Here is a 13,783-nt window from a genome sequence, read left to right on the forward strand (position 1 = left end):
TAGAGGCTGTTGACGCGGTCCAGTTTGGAAGTGACTAAGGTGTGAACAATAGTATTACTGGATGCCACAGGGACCAGATGAAGTATCCTTCTCAGTGACATGAGCATAGCAAAGCAGCTAGCAGAGACTGATTTGAGGTAGACATTGAAAAGCGTGGGGCTCACGGCAGAGCCCTGAGGCACCCCATAGTTGAGAGGCCTGGGATCTGAGAAAAAGGTAGTGAGAAACACCACCTGAGATCTATCCTCTAAGTACGATTTGATCCAGGCCAGCACGTTCCCTAAAATACCAGTCTTCCCTATTCTGTCCAGCATGGTGGGGTGCAAGACCTGTCGAAAGCTGATGATAAATCCAAAAGAATGTGACTATTGCTAATGCACCCAGGTAAAGGTTGATCCTCCATACTTGTGCTTCATCTGAAATCTAGCAGAGAGAAGAATCTTCTGCATTTTTTAACCAGTACTGCAATCTTCTTTATGGGCATTTTACGACCCTCAGTCTGGTAAGTGTGGCTTCATAAAATTCTCAGCCAATGCACTACCTAAAAGTTTGTCTTTGGTAGGAAGTATTCCATCAACTCATTTAGTTGGCTGGTATAAGTATAAACTTTTCTTTAATGCTCTTGGTACATGTGGCTACACATTGTAATAAAAATGGCTCTGCAAACTGGATATTCATAGGGCAACAGCTGTAAAAAGAATCTGAAAAGTATGAGGAACAGCTGATCTATGTGTAACACTGAGCACTTGATATATGGGACATGTATACTGTGTTGACAAGGTTTTTCAACTTTTTGGGTGACACCTACCTGGTGCTGTCACCTGCAGTGAGTTGACAGTGAGCACTGCAAGGGAGGGAGGTGCCCACCTACCCACCAGATAGCTTGCCTGCCATTGGGGTCTACCTTCTCCTTGTCTCCTTATCGCCAGCTGATCGGCCACTTACCCACCATTTACAGTGCCCTGAGGGTCATGTGTAGAGCCGGGCCCTGTCAAGTCTGCAACATTAGAGTCCTTTGAGGCGGCCCTACGGAACATGTTGGGGGTCTTTGTGCTTGCCACCCCCTCCTGTGTGCCTGCAGAGCATGAGATTTTCCTCGCCTCCCTCATGGACATCTCAACATTTAGCTGTAATCATTGTTGATCTACCTGAAGCTTGCCATACTCCCTGTCTAATGTCCCCCAACTGCCACAGAGCGCCGGTGCTGCCAGCAGCGAAGGTCACCGGTAAGCAGTGGTATGTCCTCTGGTGGAAGGTGGCTGGCAGTGGGGAGCGGCAGAGTGGGAAGGACATGGAATTCTTTGTGCCCTCGGAATGTCCTGCATATGTACATCAATGAGCAGGCAAAGGTATTTGGGCTTGTGTAGCAGACAAAAGTCTAGTGGCCTCCTTCACTTTAGCACTCCAGTTCCTCTGCCAGAAAGGCCTCAGAAGGTCAGTTAATTCTGGTACCTGTCTTTTGCAGTAAAAATGTATCTTAACTGGTGACAATTTGTGATTGGTTACAAACCTGTAAAATTATTCCTTTTAATAGGCCAAAAGGAAATGATCTGTTAACATGTTTAAATATGTATATTCCCAAAATTGTCCTCAGTTTGAAAATTAATTGGAAAAGGTAGACCGGGATCTGTCAAATTTCTGTTGTAATTTTCCATTTGCATTATTTATTTTAACTGGTGATTTTCATTTAAAATTGTCTCTTCATAAATATGGCGACTCTTGTAAGATCAAATGTGCAAGTTATTCTTCAGACTGGTAAAAGTTTAGGCAGAATTTGTCTAATTATATGAATGCTAGTACAACATGATTTGATAAAATGTAATGGGCGCTTTGTGAGTGATTCCCCCTGCAGTTTCGACTTCCAGGCCTAGTTGAATTCAAATCCCTATCGACTATGTCTTTATCCCATTAGAGTGTTTTGGTGTAATAGAGATTTTTAGGGCCAAGGATATGGCCCTAAGCAACCACTGAGCCATGGAGTTGGTGCTCAAGGAGAATTTGAGCTCAAACCAGGAATCAATGTTGGACTTAATCTTATATGTATGACCAAAGAATATGAGCCTTATTCTCAGACGAGAATCTCCAAGAGTTATATAAGATCAATGTTGATAACAAGCTTGGCTTTCAACTCTGATAATGGTCTTGAGTGGTGCTGGAGGCGTATTAAGGGTTCAGACACTCCTCAGGGCGAACATCAAGCCTAAAAACATAATGGGCTCGAGAAAAGATGAAACTCCACCACTGTGGGTTGTCAGGTATTGTAAAGGAATTTAAACCATCAGAAGTGTAGAATGTTGAAGTATGGAGAGATGTGTGTTGAGAGTTTAAATATGCGAAAAATGTTGATCATGACATGGTGTCTCAAAAAAAAGAAACGTCATTAAGAGACTAATTAGAATAAAACACAGGAGCTGTGGTACAGAGAACTTTTTTGGCACTTGGAAAATAGTGAGCATACTATCTCGCCTTCTAGTTTAGAGGGCCAAGTCTCTGAGTCACAATGGGACAAGGTTTTGTCTGAGCTCTATGAACAAATCTGACTCAGAGGCCTCGATTAACTGTGGTGTGGGACTGACATGGAATACATGCCTAGCGCAATTGCAGGATACTGGGGTAATATGTGAAATCATTTATAAGTTGAAACCCTTGTGGGCCAGTGTTCAAGTTGGTTTGCCCTGAGTATTATATAAATCAGATTCTCTTTGGGGGGCAGATATTCCTAGACCCTTCTTTAAATGGGTCTGGTCCAGGTTTAATTTCTGACTCAAGGGAGGGAGCATTAAGCCAATTCACAAAAAGGGACCTCAAAACGATTCAGTAAACTATCGGTTAATTTACCTGTTAAACATTTTGGGGGTTATTACAACTTTGGAGGAGGTGTTAATCCGTCCCAAAAGTGACGGTAAAGTGACGGATATACCACCAGCCGTATTACGAGTTCCATAGGATATAATGGACTCGTAATACGGCTGGTGGTATATCCGTCACTTTACCGTAACCTTTGGGACAGATTAACACCTCCTCCAAAGTTGTAATAACCCCCTTTGTCTAAAATGTATGCACAAACTCTGTTGAAATCTTCAGAGTCCTTGACCTTTGGGCTGTGTACTATCCCAAAAGATCAGAGAGCTATTAGACCAAATTCTTCCATGAGAAACCACTGTTTTCCAGTTTGGGGTGCCGCAAAAATGGCAGTAGCAATGGTAGAGAAACTCTGTTGCTGTTTTTTTAGATTTCCTTTCAGTTTTCGACCAAGTGAATCATGACAATTTATGGGTAAAATTAACCAGGTAGAATATTCCAAGCGACTGGTTGACCATGCTAGAGCAACTGCATGCTAATATCTGGGTACAAGTTGATTAAAACGGGGCTGGAGTTCTATCCGACAAATTTGTTGCGGATAATGATCTAAGGCAATGGTGTGTTTTAGCATCCTTCCTTTTTAAACGTTTTATTTTGAATCTTACAACAGCATTGGCTAGTAGTAATTCCCGTCCTCCTAAAATTAGCAATTGAGATGTACAATTTCTAATTTATGCAGATGACACAATAATGGATTACACACTGATAGATTTGCAATGCAAACTTTATGTTGCAATCTTATTGTGAGAAAAATGGCTAGTAGTTATTCCTGTCCTCCTAAAATGTGCATTTTTGGTGTACAATTTCTGCTTATGTGGATGACACAATAACAATGGATTATACACTGATAGATTTGCAATGCAGCTTTATGTTTTGCAATCTTATTGTAAGAAAAATAGATTATTTGTTAATGTAGCGAAAATGAAGACTCTGATTTTTTTCAAATACCCAAAGAAATGTACCTAGTTTTTAAACAATGTACCCCTAAAACAGGTCACTGAATATAAATATTTAAGTCTCACATTTGTGAGTAACTTAAAATGGCATAAGTATTTAGACATAGTGAGAACTATACTTTTGATGGCAGTCAATTCTCTAAAAAGATTTGACTTGCACATTGGAGTTCTTTCTGTGGAACCTCTAAAAAGGGCTTTAACAGGCAAGCTAATTCCACAAACATTGTATGGGACTGAGCTTGTTGCATTTGACCAGCATGTAGATTGGGAGGCACAGAACAGCCTCTGTTTTAAGGCTCTTCTGGGACACCCAAGAAACGTAATAATCCAAACAATAAGAGGGAAGCAAATATGTTAAAGGTGACTCTTGATATTGTCTCATTATACACAAGTATTAAACATGAGAAGGGCGTCATTGCCCTCAGACAGATTCTAAGCACTAAGTCAACTGACCTAATGGAGCATATGAAGATGTTGATACCAATGGTTGAAATCATATTGGAGAACTATGCCTTTTTATTCAATGACAAATGGTTCAGGAAGGTGCAGAGAACAGAGATGGGTTTCAGAGTTGCCCCTTCTTCTAATCCAACCTCTTCATGGAGTGGTTTGAGGAGGAGAAGATCTGGGGCCCAAAGGGTGAAAAATGGAGCAATTACATTTTTTGCTGGGGAAGATTTATTGATGACTGTATTATGATTTGGACTGGAGAAGTGAATGAACTCAAGAGCTTCTGTGACTAGTTGAATATGAATGATTCCAGTATGCATTTCACATATCAGTACAGCACAGATCACATAGGGGGTCATTACAACATTGGCGGTATAAGGCGCTTACCGCCATGCAGAAGACCGCCAACACACCGCCGCGGCCGCGGAATTCCGCCACAGCTATTATGACACACATCACGGAATCCGCCGAAATTCAGACACCCACACAATCCCGCCACACCAAAGGTCAGCGATAAACATGCGGAAACAAATCCTCCACCACCATGCCAACAGAAACACCCCCATGCTATTACGACACACGAATCCACGTGGCGGTCTTGCAACCGCGGTATTCCATTGGCGGTACACACCGCCGCGCTCAAAATACACACACTCTTACAAAACACAGCCACATTGAACAATTCCAAATACACACACCTGATACACATACACATACCACTCCCACACACCCAACTCAATATAAAACACACAACCACATCACCCACAAACCCCTAAGACCCGAAATTAGAGAGAAGGCCAGAGAGAGACAGCACAGAATAGAGAACCCCATCACACAGAGGCACACTACACCATCACCCACACAACATCCACGCACAAAACACCACATACCACTGCACTCACCACAACCATCAACACATACACCACCTCACACATCACACACACCACTCCATGGCACGCCAAAGACACCCCCGCTTTTCCGAAGAGGAGCTCAGGGTCATGGTGGAGGAAATCCTACGGGTAGAGCCACCGCTATTTGGCTCACAGGTACATCACACATCCATAGCCAGGAAGATGGAGCTATGGCAAAGAATAGTCGACAGGGTCAACGCTGTGGGACAGCATCCAAGAAATAGGGAGGACATCAGGAAGAGGTGGAACGACCTACGGGGGAAGGTGCGTTCCACGGTATCCAGGCACCACATCGCGGTTCAGCGGACTGGCGGCGGACCCCCACCTCCTCCCCCACAACTAACAACATGGGAGGAGCAAGTCTTGTCCATCTTGCATCCTGAGGGCCTCGCAGGAGTCGTTGGAGGAACGGACACTGGTAAGTCAATTCTTAACTATCATATCCCCCACCTTACCTGCATGCTATCACACACCCCCACCCTCACACCCTCCACTATCACCCTAACTCCTCACTAATGTACCCATAACACCAACCACCCATCCCAACACCAAGACCTGCATGATACAACTAAGCATGGATACCCATCACTAAAGCATGCCCACTGCACATACCTAGAACACCCCCCAACCATCACCACACAAGCCCCCACACAGGAATGCCTGCACTGGGGTACACGCACACCCAACCATTGCACACCATGAAACACACACATGCAATAATCATGTACTTATGCCCCCGCAGGAACCCGAAGGACCGTCACCACACCAGAGGGTCCAGACAACACCACTCCACCCCCAGAAGAGGCCCACAGTGACGACAGCAGCTCTGCCCTACTGGATCTTGATGACCAGCCCGGACCATCGTGGGCCTCAGGACAGTCGGTTCCCCTTGCCCAGCCACAGCCCAACACTGACCTTCCACCCTCTGGGAACACCAGCACAACACCCACCCAGTGGGCCCATACCTCCCTACCCAGGACAGGTCAATCAGCGGTGTGTCCACCACTACAGGGCACCCAGGCTAACCCACCACCCCAACAACAACAGGGACCTGGGGGCAGTGGTAGTGGGCACACGGTCCAGGGGATGGAGGCACAGGAACACAGGGGAACTGGGAGGGCTGCTGTGCAACAGAGGGAGGACAGGCCAAGGGAACCAACTCTCAACGAGGCCCTCTCCTCCATCATGGGAGCATACCACCACTCCCAGGAGACGATGGCAACAGTCCTGGACAAGTTGCAGGAGACCCTGCGTCTGCAGGAGGAGCAGTATTTGGGGTTCAGGGAGGCGCTCAGGACCATCGGCTCCACCCTGGGCACCTTCGTAGGGATGCTGACGGACATTCAAAAGACCTTGAGGGACACCGTGGCACTCCAAGGGGCCCCTGACACTAGCCACGACGATGAAATGCCCACCACCTCCGCCGGCGCTAGTGGACAGGACGCCCCGCCACAGGACCAACACACCAGCACCCCACCCCCTGCAGACGGACAACCACCACGAAAGCGGTCCCTGAGATCCAGGAACAAGACAGAGCAAGATGGAAAGACCCCGCCAGGAAATAAGAGCACCCTGATTGTCCCCCCACTGTCCCACTTTGTTACCCTGTCTAAATCGGAACTGCCCCAGCTCCACTTCCAATGGCCAGATGTGCAATGTACCTGTGAGACTAATAGACTGGACTCTGCCATGGACATTCTCCCACCATAACCCATCCCCATTTCACAACCCCCCTTCATGTTTATGCACTCAAATAAACACCCTTGAAACACTGATAAAACTGGAGTCAGTCAATGAATTTGAACTTTGTATTGTCAATTACAGTGTCAAAAATGGTTACCAATTGGAAGGCCAACATACCAATGTCACACATCACAAGCCTTTCAAGGGTGCAAGCTGTTGACACGTAGGTTACCACATTTGTGAAACTGAAATGGAAGGGGACAACTCAGTTAACAAATAGTGAGTGAAATGTAGGTACAGGATAGAGGTAGACGTGTGAAAGTTAATGTTATGTTAAACCTGAAAACGTACTCACCTGTGTCTCACTGGAAATATTGCTGTATGACTGACTCCCTGTTGTCGTTTTCTTCTTCATCAGCTTCATCCTCATCACTGTCCACAGGCTCCACAGGCTCCACCGCTGCTACAACACCGTCATCTGGATCATCCTCCTGCAGAAAAGGCACCTGGCGTCGCAATGCCAAGTTATGGAGCATGGAGCAGGCGATGATGATGTCGCACACCTTCTTCGGTGAGTAGAATAGGGACCCACCTGTCATATGGAGGCACCTGAACCTGGCCTTCAGGAGGCCGAAGTTGCGTTCGATAACCCTCCTAGTCCGCCCATGGGCCTCATTGTAGCGTTCCTCTGCCCTGGTCCTGGGATTCCTCACTGGGGTCAATAGCCAGGAAAGGTTGGGGTAACCAGAGTCCCCCAATAGCCATACACGGTGCCTCTGGAGTTGACCCATCATATCAGGGATGCTGCTATTGCGCAGGATGTAGGCGTCATGCACAGAGCCAGGGAACATAGCATTTACCTGCGAAATGTACTGGTCTGCCAAACAGACCATCTGGACATTCATTGAATGATAACTCTTCCTGTTCCTGTACACCTGTTCACTCCTGCGGGGGGGTACCAGAGCTACATGGGTGCCATCAATGGCACCTATGACGTTGGGGATATGTCCAAGGGCATAGAAGTCACCTTTAACTGTAGGCAAATCCTCCACCTCAGGGAAAATGATGTATCTCCTTACGTTTTTCAGCAGGGCAGACAACACTCTGGACAACACGTTGGAAAACATAGGCTGGGACATCCCTGATGCCATGGCCACTGTTGTCTGAAATGACCCACTTGCAAGGAAATGGAGCACTGACAGCACCTGCACGTCAGGGGGGATTCCTGTCGGATGGCGGATTGGTGACATCAGCTCTGGCTCCAACTGGGTACATAGTTCCTGGATTGTGGCACGGTCGAACCGGTAGGTCACGATCAAATGTCTCTCTTCCATTGTCAACAGGTCCACCAGCGGTCGGTACACCGGCGGATTCCGCCATCTTCCAATATGTCTCAACTGACGGTGCCTAAGAAGGACAACAGCGAAGAAACTGTCACCATTCCTTCAGGTATGTACCCACAGTCACACACAAGACTACAACAGACAATTAACCCATCCCGGAAAAGTTTTGAGTGTAGGCCTCGGTATGTGTGACGCAGTAGTAAATGAAGCCATGTGGGCCCCTGAAATGGCAGCTGCCTGACCTCTAAACTGGGACAATGGAATTGTGGGGTAACTGCGCTGGCGTTGGACACCGTCGCGGTAGGCGGTCGTAGAGCGCGGCGCAATGCTGCATTGGTTAACATTGGACCCTATGGGTCCCAGGAGCCAATGAACAGGTGCGCTGGCGGTGATGATGCGCCCCGCAGCGGACGTCACCGCCGCGGACGTCACCACCATTTTCTATCTGTTCACTCACTAGATACCTGACCTTCGACAGGAGAGGACCTACACTGCTAGTGCTGCTGTGACCTCGGTGTGGAAGCGACGATGGCTGCTGCGTCTGGGGAAAGGGCCCCTGCCTTCCCTGCACAGGAGTTGGAGAAACTTGTGGATGGGGTCCTCCCCCAGTACACGCTACTCTACGGTCCTCCAGACCAACAGGTTAGTACACAGGGAGCACGTTGGATGGGCTAGACCTGGGTGGACAGGGCTGGGTGGGAGAGCGAAGGGGGCACAGTTCTTACAACAGAAATGCATGGGGATGAATGGGCCACATGGACAGAGTTGGGAGGGGCCCACTCACATTGACGGTGCAGTAGGTAATGACTGTTCCTCTTTCCTTGTGCATGTCATGTAGGTCAGCGCCCACCGGAAGAGGGACATTTGGCGTGCCATCGCCAAGGAAGTCCGGACCCTGGGGGCCCACCAGAGACGGGGCACCCACTGCCGTAAGAGATGGGAGGACATTTGCCGCTGCAGCAAGAAGACGGCGGAGGCTCAGCTGGGGATGGCCTCCCAACGTGGGAGGGGTGCCCGTCGCACCATGACCCCCCTGATGTTCCGGATCCTGGCGGTGGCCTACCCGGAGTTGGATGGGCGCTTAAGGACATCACAGCAGGCACAAGGGGGTGAGTTCAACCTCATGCAATGGACTTTGCGTGCTGTGGAGGTGTCTGGGTGGGGGAGGTGGGCTTTGGGTGTCCCTAGGCCAGGGCGAGTTAGGTAGGCAAGGCCCCTTCGTAATGTAGGCCATGTGGGACTCTACCCCAGCTCAGAACAGAGGCAAGTTGATGTATAGTTGCCCCTTTGCCATCCATGTGCGCAGATTTCTACCATTGCCATGTAGGCCATATCCCAGAAATTGCATGTGCAGAGGGCAGGAGCATGGCGTAATGCATGGGGCTGCTGCGTCTGTCTTGTCCACCAACGGTAGCGGTATGCCATGCACTAAAACTCTCTTTCTTCTGTCTCCCCCCCTTTTCCTGCTCTCCCTGTCCTTTTGTACAGCAGCATCATCAGGCGGAGGTACAGTGGCACCGGAGCACGAGGGAGCTGCATCCCACATGGCCATGGAGGGCCACACCACAGACTCTGAATGCACCAGTGGGACGGAGGGCGAGGGGAGCTTCACGTCGGCCACAGGATCACCAACCAGCGACACGGACTCGTCCGCCGATGTGAGCTCCCCTGTGGTGGCGGCACCATCTGTGTGCCCCACTTCTACAGGTACAGCCGCCACATCCCCTACCAGCACCGCCCTCCCAGCAGCCCCTCAGCCTTCGCCCCGTGCCCGCTCACCCAGGGGGTGTGGGCATCACCTTCGCCCCAGGCACCTCAGCCCCTGCCCCTGTCACCCCTGCTGCCCTCAGTGAGGAGGCCATTGACCTCCTCAGGTCACTCACTGTTGGGCAGTCTACCATTGTCAATGCCATCCAGGGTGTAGAACAAGAGTTGCAACACGGTAATGGATTCCTGGAAGGCATTCATTCTGGTCAGGCTGTCCTTCAGCGAACCCTGCAATCTCTGGCCTCAGCACTGATGGCAGCCATTGTCCCTGTGTCCAGCCTCCCCCCTCCAACTTCCTCCACCCAGACCCAATCCCCTGTACCCCAGCCCATCCCAAGCACACCTACAGACCAGCAGGCACACAAGTCAACACCCAAAAGTAGCTCAAGCAAACATAGGCACCACACACACCACAGGCACTCACACAAGCATCACACCCATACAGACACAGCAACATCCACTGTCTCCACTGTGTCCCCCTCCTCCTCTTCTCCCTCCTCCCTCCCAGTCTCGTCTACACACACACCTGCATGCACCACATCTACAGGCACTAGGACTCGCACCAGGACACCCAGCACCCCAAGCCGCTCACCTGCACTCACCACCTCCACTGCCATTTACACACCCCCTGTGTCCTCTCCCAGTGTGTCTGTGACGCCCAATCCCAAAGTACACAAACGCCGGCAATCACTCACCCAACATCCATCCACCTCACGACAGCCTCCAGTACCTGCACCTGCACCCAAAACACCTAAAGTGACACCTCCTACAACCACCTCCTCTACCTCCACTCCCAGACCCCCTCCAGCTACCCATCCCAGTGTCTGTCAGAAACTGTCCCTATGTCAAATTGATCTGTTTAGCCCCAACCCCCCCCCCCCTCCAGTTCATCAGTCCCGTCGTAGCGCCTCAGCCAAAAAGCCTCCAGTGCCAGTGGTGCGTGTTCCAGGTTTTTGGAGTGCACCGTCCACCAGGGCAGGCAGTAGGACCCGGAGCCAAGGCACTGGCAGCCCACCCCCTGTAAAGGCTCCAAAATTGGAGAGTGGACGACGGGACCGTGTCAAGACTCCTGGTGGGACAACAACTGAAATGGGATCGAAGGCGATTGGTGAGTCAGCTGTAACTCCAAAGAAGGTGGGGAAGGTCCCGAGGAAGTCTGCCCAGCCTGCTGTGAGTGTCACGCCGGAGAAGTGCGCCATCACTTCCGGCGGTCGAGACACAACCGCCAGCACCGTCGTTACTGGTCAGGAGACCACCGCCAGAGTCACAGCCCAGGAGGGCTCAAGTATCGTCACTGGTCAGGAGACCACCGCCACCGCCAGAGTCACAGCCCAGGAGGGCTCAAGTATCGTCACTGGTCCAGAGACCACCGCCAGAGTCACAGCCCAGGAGGGCCCAAGTATCGTTACTGGTCAGGAGACCACCGCCAGAGTCACAGCCCAGGAGGGCTCAAGTATCGTCACTGGTCCAGAGACCACCGCCAGAGTCACAGCCCAGGAGGGCCCAAGTATCGTCACTGGTCCAGAGACCACCGCCAGAGTCACAGCCCAGGAGGACCCAAGTATCGTTACTGGTCAGGAGACCACCGCCAGAGTCACAGCCCAGGAGGGCCCAAGTATCGTTACTGGTCAGGAGACCACCGCCAGAGTCACAGCCCAGGAGGGCTCAAGTATCGTCACTGGTCCAGAGACCACCGCCAGAGTCACAGCCCAGGAGGGCTCAAGTATCGTTACTGGTCAGGAGACCACTGCCACCGCCAGAGTCACAGCCCAGGAGGGCTCAAGTATCGTCACTGGTCCAGAGACCACCGCCAGAGTCACAGCCCAGGATGGCTCAAGTATCGTTAATGATCAGGAGACCAACGCCACCGCCAGAGTCACAGCCCAGGAGGGCTCAAGTATCGTCACTGGTCCAGAGACCACCGCCAGAGTCACAGCCCAGGAGGGCCCAAGTATCGTCACTGGTCCAGAGACCACCGCCAGAGTCACAGCCCAGGAGGGCCCAAGTATTGTTACTGGTCAGGAGACCACCGCCAGAGTCACAGCCCAGGAGGGCCCAAGTATCGTTACTGGTCAGGAGACCACCGCCAGAGTCACAGCCCAGGAGGACTCAAGTATCATCACTGGTCCAGAGACCACCGCCAGAGTCACAGCCCAGGAGGGCTCAAGTATCGTCACTGGTCAGGAGACCACCGCCAGAGTCACAGCCCAGGAGGGCCCAAGTATCGTTACTGGTCAGGAGACCACCGCCAGAGTCACAGCCCAGGAGGGCTCAAGTATCATCACTGGTCAGGAGACCACCGCCGGAGTCACAGCCCAGGAGGGACCAGGATCCCACAGCCCCGCTGGGCAATGATGGAACTTTAAGCCACACACCAATGTCCAGTGTGGAGATCGTCATGCCACACACCAATGTCCAGTGTAGAGTTCGTCATGCCACACACCAATGTCAGTATCCGAACCGCCATGTCAGAGCACCCCTGAACAGGGCAAAGACTGCCATGGCTAAGCATCGCTGAACAGGGCAAAGACCGCCATGTCAAAGCACCGCTGAAAAGGGCCAAAACCGCCATGGTGAAGACCGCTGAACAGGGCAAAGACTGCCTTGGCTAAGCATCGCTGAACAGGGCAAAGACCGCCATGTCAAAGCACCACTGAAAAGGGCCAGGACCGCCATGGTGAAGACCGCTGAACAGGGCAAAGACTGCCATGGATAAGCATCGCTGAACAGGGCAAAGACCACCATGTCAAAGCACCGCTGAACAGGGCAAAGACTGCCATGGCTAAGCATCGCTGAACAGGGCAAAGACCGCCATGTCAAAGCACCGCTGAACAGGGCAAAGACTGCCATGGCTAAGCATCGCTGAACAGGGCAATGACCGCCATGTCAAAGCACCGCTGAACAGGGCAAAGACCGCCATGTCAAAGCACCGCTGAACAGGGCAAAGACCGCCATGTCAAAGCACCGCTGAACAGGGCCAAGACCGCCATGGTGAAGACCTCTGAACAGGGCAAAGACTGGCATGGTGAAGACCGCTGAACAAGGCAAACACCGTGTGGGTATGAATAGTCCGCCACATCAGGCATCCTTATCCCATGTGCAGCTGGGACAGTGACAGGACATGAACTTTCACGGGGAGACTCATCCTGTCTGGGCACCAGTCCCACGCAGTACCAGTAGAGAACTGCAGGTACTTGCGAAAATGTAGCTTTGCTTTCCCCAGGATGGTCTAGTGGGCAACCCACCCACTGTAAAGACTTGTGAGACTGTGGCTTTGCACTCCCCAGGATGTAACAGTGGGCAACCCACCCACTGTAAAGACTTGTGAGACTGTGGCTTTGCACTCCCCAGGATGTAACAGTGGGCAACCCACCCACTGTAAAGACTTGTGAGACTGTTGCTTTGCACTCCCCAGGATACATCAATGGGCATGGAGCCCCGTCGTGGATCTGGCTTGGCATTCATGTGGCTGAGGTGCCCCCCCTTCCCTTCCCCCTGAGGTGCCTGTAGTGTTTCTATCTGATGCCCCGGCAGTGTTCTCTCGGATTTTGGTCAGGTATCTATTGTGGGCCTCGCCCATGCATTTTTGGACTGTTGGTGCACGGACATTGTTGTGTACATATCTGCACTACTTCTTGTACTGTATATTTAAATATGACAGATTTCGAGATATATATCAGTATTTTTTTGTATGACATGTATATTGGCACATTACAATGCTTGACTGAAATTAGCTTTGTCTTAGCATTCTTCCTGGGGGATTGTGGGTTGTTACTGTGATATTTTTGACTGCATTGGTGTGTATGTTGTG

This window comes from Pleurodeles waltl, chromosome 11, assembly GCF_031143425.1.
Source record: "Pleurodeles waltl isolate 20211129_DDA chromosome 11, aPleWal1.hap1.20221129, whole genome shotgun sequence".
In the NCBI taxonomy this organism is placed as follows: domain Eukaryota; kingdom Metazoa; phylum Chordata; class Amphibia; order Caudata; family Salamandridae; genus Pleurodeles; species Pleurodeles waltl.